The sequence below is a fragment of the Halyomorpha halys genome, unplaced genomic scaffold (genome assembly GCF_000696795.3).
Source record: "Halyomorpha halys isolate HHAL.00 unplaced genomic scaffold, Hhal_1.1 Scaffold202.1, whole genome shotgun sequence".
Lineage (NCBI taxonomy): Eukaryota > Metazoa > Arthropoda > Insecta > Hemiptera > Pentatomidae > Halyomorpha > Halyomorpha halys.
In genome coordinates, this window is record NW_027116652.1 from 223,359 (window position 1) to 230,916 (window position 7,558).

Below are 7,558 nucleotides of genomic sequence, written 5' to 3' on the forward strand. Positions count from 1 at the left end.
TTCGGCCTGGGCGGGTAGACTTATATTTCTTAGTGGTCCACGGAATGAAACCCCGACTTTCTCACTCAGATTAGATTAGATTGGTAATTTGTGGGATTAATCCCATCGTCAGAAATGGTATGGAAAGTAGTAAACAAAAAAAATAATAGTATTTTACGTTGAGCTAAGAAAAACGTAACCTAACTTACTTCGAGCATTATTATTTTTAAATTACAAGTTGGGAGGCTATAATTTTTTTTTTCAAAAAATCCATTATATCCGCCTAGTTCATATTAATTAACAATTATATAAATAGTTTTTATTGCTGTTTGGATTTTTTTTTTAATTTATCAAATTATTTTTATTTACTGATAAATATTACAAGCTGCCACAACCTTGTTGGACTATAGGCAATTGTGATAACTGTAATAACTACATTCATACTTATATAAAATAGCATAAGATAAAAATAAATGCCAAAATAAAAAATACATAAAAATAAATCTCTAAATATATACAAACAGAAGAATAGAGAAAATAAACAATTATCAATCAAATTATGTACATGAAAAAATAAATAAAGTAATCACCAGTCACATTTACACTCTTAAATACAATATTTACCTTATCGACCTGAGGATCTCTGAGCCCACTCTATCCTCCACGTATGAGAGGTAAAGCAGAGCTCTTTGAGATCCCAGCGCATCTCTCTCACCACGTCTCTGGTAATGAGCTAGTGGAGGATGAGAAAGTGCGCCAAAGCCGCGCTGTTTGGAATTATGCATATTTTTGAGTTGTATATATCGAATTGGCATCGAAGAGTCCCCGAAATGTCCTCTATGCAACATGGGGGACATGGATGGAGACCATTTTTTAACGTGTATTGGTCTAGAAGATGTTGAGCAGGATGACCAACTAAGAGGAAGAGTAAAATTGTATTGGGCTGCGAGAGGGAAAATGGCGTAATAGTCCACTTCCTGTGGTGTAGGAAAAACAAATATATTTTTGAGTTTCTTTAAAAAACTTTAAATTAGTGTTTATTCCCTTTCTTCATTTTCATGCCTCATTTATACCATTTGTTAAGTTTTAATTATTTTTTCTTACCAAATAATGACATATACTTAGATCGAATTTGTCTATCATTTTTATACTACAGTTAATTATTATTTAATTACGAATGATTTAAAGATTTTATTTTGTTTAAAATGCCTTTATTTGGAAGGAACAGACAGCAGCGAAAGGTGTGGCCAGGCAATCTAATCTTGTCTGACAGCTCCTGATGTCTCATTTATTCTTCTTAAGTGCACTTCGTTATGTAAGAGTGTTAATTTTTATTATTTTTTATAAACCCGAAATTGACGTTATTTACTGACTCGAGGCTAATAGATAAAATAAAATTTATAATGAGGTGTAGATAGTTGACCGTAGATCAATGATTGGAGAAGTTTGTCGGGGGGTGCGGTCAGCAAAGAACAACATAAATAAACAAAACCATATAAATAAATAAATAAATAAATAATAAATAATAAACCATAATAAATAAATAAATATGGTTTTGTTTATTTATGTTGTTCTTTGCTGACCGCACCCCCCGACAAACTTCTCCAATAATAAAATAAAATTTAATCTGATTTTGTTTAATTTTGGCTGTGGAATTAAAGAATATACAGAAATTGGAAAGTTAATTCAATTAAAAGTCTTTTCTTCAATAATTGGGAACTATTTTAGCAAAAGCCTATGTGAGCACTTGTGGAAAATTCTTTTTTCTAGAAGACCATTGAAGAGTACTTCATGCAATTAAAAATAAAAATATACAAATTAATTATTTAGATTGATCGCATTTATACTAATATCCTAATGGTATATCGAAATGGTTTTACTAACCGATGAATAACATCATGAATATTTAGTTCTGGATACATCTAAATTATTCTTGTGTTCTTCACAAAATGAATAGTTTATCGCAATTGTGATGCATTTTTGTGAACACATGTATTTTTTTTAAGTTGGTTAAATCGAGTATAGATTTATTTCTGGTGGAACAAAATACTCCTGTATGCAATCCGGACCTGAAGAATGCGATAAAAATGTTAATGGTTGGATTTGATGGCTCTCGCCTTCCTCATTCATTTCTGTAACGTATGCAGTACTGACCCTGTGGAACATTCCGTTACAGTTTTTATAGCTTGGAGTTTAGTGTACAAAGCGAAGAGAGGTGCACAGTTAGAGCGTAGAGTAACTAGCGTGGAAGATCCACAGCGCCGCCTGAGTCAGCTGCACCTCACCGTTAACTTCGCTCGGGTCATGTCCAAGCCTAATCGACTCTTCTTTATTGTCACTATTCGATTCGCACTATCTTCGATTATTAATATCGATGTGAGTAAGAGCTCAACCGTAGGAATAGCTTCGATACGTTTATTACCGCTGAGTTCGTCTCCTCTATCAATTGCATTGTATTGCAATCTAACTTTAATGTGAATGAGGTTTTAATCTTTTTGGCATAAAAGAAAATTATATATATACTGACTCAATTTTTCTTACAGATCACTGTCCGACTTACCAATACATATTATACGACTGTATATACACCAACAAAAGATGTAGTATGTTGAAATCATCTCTACTGCAAGGGGGATCATGGCCTCTACCCGAACACACATTGTATAATAAATACAAGAAAAAATGTAAAGAATTCGCCGACAGCATACATAGACCTGAAATGTTAATGTGTGGAGCGAAAACCTTTCAATATTTTGTACTTTTTTTTGATAGGCGAATGAAAAAAAAAAAATTTTTATTTTACTTTCCATTCAGTTGTATTTTATATATTTTTACTATTTTATTTTCTATTAGCTATCACCTCTTCTTGTTTTGTTTTATGTCCTTTCTATTGTATTGTACATAATATTGTAAATTTTCGCGTATTGTATACACAAAAATTTATAATATATTAAAATACGCCTCTTCAGTATGCCTTACTAGAGAGGAGAAAGTATTTAAAAAAAAAAATTCCTTCTTTTGATCTATAATTATTGAAAATTTTATTGTCTCAAAAAAATAATATGAAAAACTATTCATTCTGTATTAGTCCTTTATTAGTATAGAAAAAAGTGCGGATATTATTTGAGTAACATGAATTCATAGTTAGAACTTCCTATAAAATTATATAACAAAAAAATTTAGCGTGGAATCACCTCCTTGCAAAACCGTTGGTCTGTAACAGATGTTCCTTACAAAGTACTGTACCCCTGACCCTTCATGGGTTGTAGCGGTACAAGTTTTAATTTTTTTTATGTATGATTTTAGTTTATGAAATTTTAATTTATTTTCGGTTTTCCTGATATAAGTGGTTAGAGCAGTTTTATCGGCTTTTTCAGGTTTTTTTTGTTATAGAAGTATAATTGTATACGCCCTTATTCTTAGATACAGTGCGTGAACCCCAATCTTTTACATCTCATGTTTTCTAGGAATTCATTATGAAAGTTTTATTTTTTAAAATACAAGAAATATACCATTGTATTTGGGAATTTTACCACAAACATGTCCGGCGAAGACATACAAAAAAAAATGTCTTGTTATCTCCCCTTTCTATCTCTTTCGACCTTTGGCTTTTTCCTCATCAACCACCAACTCCCTGCCACTTCCTTATTTTACATCCTATTACAAATCTGTTGTTTTTTCCTCATTAAAAACTAAAACTGATGTCAATTTGGTTTTTAAATTTAGTCCTCTCGCTCAATTTCGAAAAACTCATCATGATATATTCTACTTTTTTTTTTTGATTTATTATTGTAAAGTTTATTTTTATTTTATAGGTATTTTCTGATATCATGTACGATGCTTATCTCATTATGCAATTAAAATAAATTATATCCATTTAGTCCAAACATTCTTTATTAATTATTTTAATTTACCAACTTGTTGGCTAACTACCATTAAGGACAGTCTTAAGTATAATTTCACAGTTTCACATTAAAAATTCGCAAGCTACTCTGTCCAGGTATACTATAATATAATAAAATTTAACTTATTGGTCATTTCTTCATTTAATTATATTATCAACAGCAATATAATGAATTGAAATGGACACTCATAAGGACGATATCATCAATTCAATAAAATCATCAGCGCTGGGAATGCGACTGAACCAATTCAAATCTATGGGGTAAGAACAAACATTGTAGTGGAGGATTGGTATAGAGAGGAATAGGAAATATTGTTAGTCAAGTTGTAATGTAAACTATAACAAGAGTGTGGGCAGAAAGACCTCTCCTCCCTATCTTCACATTTCTTCCTAATTTATAATTGGAGAACAAACTTTTTTTTTTTCAAGCCTAGTGTGTAGGATTGATATCAGGCAATGATGGCAAAACGGATAGGAAAGACCTGTTTTTATGTATTTGGATTAAGTTCGAAAGGGGCTGAGGAATTAGATGTTTGAAAAATGGAGAAATAGTCGGTATGAGACTAATGGTGACGGGACTCACGAGGTTTGTGGATTCGAAAATATGTTTGTAGTCCTCAGTCTAGATTGAGGCTGTATATGTCTGTCTGCCACCTTTGTGGCCGTCCTGTTGGTGTCAGTGTCGTGAATGAGGGGTTCGTACAGTATAGGAGTGTATGAAAAAAATTAAAATGCTTCCTTGAGATAATTTCTGTCACAGTCAGTACTTCGAGTGGCTTGTGTATGTGTATAGTCTGTATGTGTATATCGCTATGAAACTGTTGGAGCTTCTTGTTGTAGGTGCTCCGTAGAGTAAGGCTGGTCTGAGCTCACTCTTGTAGTTCAAGATTGATCTTCTTATTGTAAAGGCGAGCTAACAGGTGCCTGTCAAGAGTGAATAAACTGAAAGATACTCCATTAATGCTCATAAAACTCGAACCAGTTTGTTGGATTAGGAAGAGATAAAACAGTTTAGGCAAAAGGCAATTCTCCAACAATAATCTAATTTACACAATTTTCTTTTTAGCTTCTTTCCTGATCATATCCATCATACAGAGGGATTATTTACAGGATTCCACCCTATTCTAACCATGGTGGGGGTCAAATTTTCATTTAGTGAGACCACCACAGAAATAAAAGTAGCCCACCAACCCAGAGCCAAACTGGTGCCACAGCAGTTAGGGCCCAGTCAAAATTGACCCTTTACTCCCTCGGCTACATACGGCCCTTCAATTTTCAGTCAAATCGTCAACGTACTAGCTCAATTTAGAAGGAAAAATACTGCACGCGAAACCGAGGAAATAGCAGTTCTCTAACACCAACTCAATTCATATATAGATCACCAATCCTCTTATTCAATCAATTTATGTATAAGTATATATTATTTTATGAATAAATATATATTGTATATTTATATATGTTGATGAGATTGAAACAAGGGTAGCAATTCAGTTATCATCCTGATTTTAATCAAGACATCCCTGATGAATCCCTGCAAAGTGGGGCGCAACGACAAATAGTTTTTTCTACTATTCTGATACACACTCACACACGCGCGCATGTATTTGACTTAACAAAGAGCTAATAATACCCATTAAAAGAGAGATAATTACCCTATATCTCTATACCGTTCTACCGGGTACACTACATTATACTACACTAACAGATGGAGGAAGACAGTTCCACTTTCGCTGGTTCCCATTGTCAGCCTTTGTTCCATTCTTTTCCTCTGCTTATCGTAGCGTACTGTATGTTAGTGTGTGTGTGTGCTTATTTCAAAACAAAATGTCGGCGACCTGACTTTCACCACTATCTTATCACCGCGAGAATGTGTCACCTGCTCGCGGTTCAAGTGAACACGACTCCCTTTTTCTTATTAGACACTGTTAGTATTACATAAATTTTTATGTTGTATAATTTAGCGAAAGATAATTATGGATCATTTTGTTATGGACAATAATGTTATCATAAACACTTATTAATTTAATTATTCTTTAGATGTATAATTTTTCATTTATTTCTCTGGAATTAATCGTTGTTTTTTTTTTTTAATTTTGGCAGTTTAAAACAAAAATTACAGTTCTATATTGGAAGGTCCTAATATCATCTTATTTTATTTTTATTTTTTTTTTTTAAGAATCTATGATTCTATAGGAAGTATCAAAAACGTGTTTGAGTCCATGCCCAATTTATCATGGAAGGAAAGGTATCTGATTCGAGTCACATCAGAGTATGAAGATTCCACGGAGGGTTTATTGTTTAATTTTTAACTATATCAGAAAAATTCACAACATAATGGTTTCGCAAAAAAACTGTTTGATCATAAACGCTTTAATAAGAAAAAAAAATAGGTTTATAAAAATTTAAATTACAAGTGAACAAAATTTTTTTTCTGATAGACTTCTGGAATGGAACATTATGGTATGAATAAATTTATTGATGGCATAATTAAGAACATTGAGGATTTTTAAGGATTGTACGCCAGTATTTATCACTTAGTGGATTTCCCTTTTTGTTCGGGTTTAACATATTATAACTTTCGTTTAATTTATTTTTGTTTTATAATTATAATGGTATATTATTTTTATATATAATATAAGATTATAGTGGTTTAACGGTTTGTTAAAGTTTTTTTGAGGATAAGGTAATGTTTTTTTTTTTTTTTTAATTTCAATAACTTTTTATCTGTAACTTTATTAGAGACAGTTTGTTAAAATAGGCCTTATATTAGATATGCAAATTTACCTTTTGTAATTAATTGGAAAATTAGGTCATTTGTCTCGCGTTGTAATCAGGAGGTTGGGATCTTTACTCTTACCTGTATACCGAAGTGAAGCCAAAGAGTAGGGATATGTCCACGCCCATGGAGCTATGGTTTACGTCGATGAAATCGGATATTTCCCACATTATCTGCAAAAATATTCATTTAATCGCAAATATGGACTTTATATAGATTATAGTAAATGTTTTTCCCAATAACAATGAATGGTAGGGTACTAAGGCATTCACGAGAAATTCGTACTTAGGTGTCTGTTATATTCAAACTGACACATTGCAATACTGACACATAGTAATTCTCCAAAATGAATTTACTGGTACTAACAGTAGAGACTGAATTAAAATTTAACTAACTGAATTTTTACAAACGTGGTAAAATATTGGCCTTTGTTAGTGGGTGACCGTTATGTCTCCCACTCCTTCCCTGACACGCCTTCGGAGTCCCATAAGCTTTTCCTGACAGCTCATCCCCTCTATTATACTCTATGGACCAAGGTTGTAATATAGGCTTAGCGTAACCAACGAGTTAATTACAGCTATGTTTTCAGAATTGTATCAGGGTTTAGTGTTAGACATATGCCCAAAATGTAGCCAGAAGTCATAGGTGTACAAGTTATTAAAAATCATATCATTAAGATACAAAAAAATATTAACTTGTTATTTATTTATTTATTCAGAAAGTACATCCAAAATGGCCCCACCAGATGACAACTATTGGTCCATGGCGAAATAACTTCCAAAAATGATAATGATACAGCAGGTTTGGGAGATCCTCAGTATTTTATGTAAGTCTACATATTATTTTTTTCCTCTCCTATCTTATTCTCTTTTTCTTCCCTTATTCACTTAATTTGTTAT

The 7,558-nt window shown here is 32.3% G+C and overlaps 1 long non-coding RNA gene across 3 annotated transcripts in view; it reads left to right on the top strand.

Moving 5' to 3' along the window:
• The window catches only part of LOC106679432 (uncharacterized), a 205,510-nt gene that overhangs the window by 196,024 nt on the left and 1,928 nt on the right, over window positions 1-7,558 (top strand). For all 3 annotated transcript variants that reach the window (XR_010845125.1, XR_010845124.1, XR_010845126.1), the window contains one exon: window positions 7,378-7,485. This is a non-coding gene — a long non-coding RNA (uncharacterized lncRNA). The remainder of the gene's footprint in view (window positions 1-7,377; window positions 7,486-7,558) is intronic.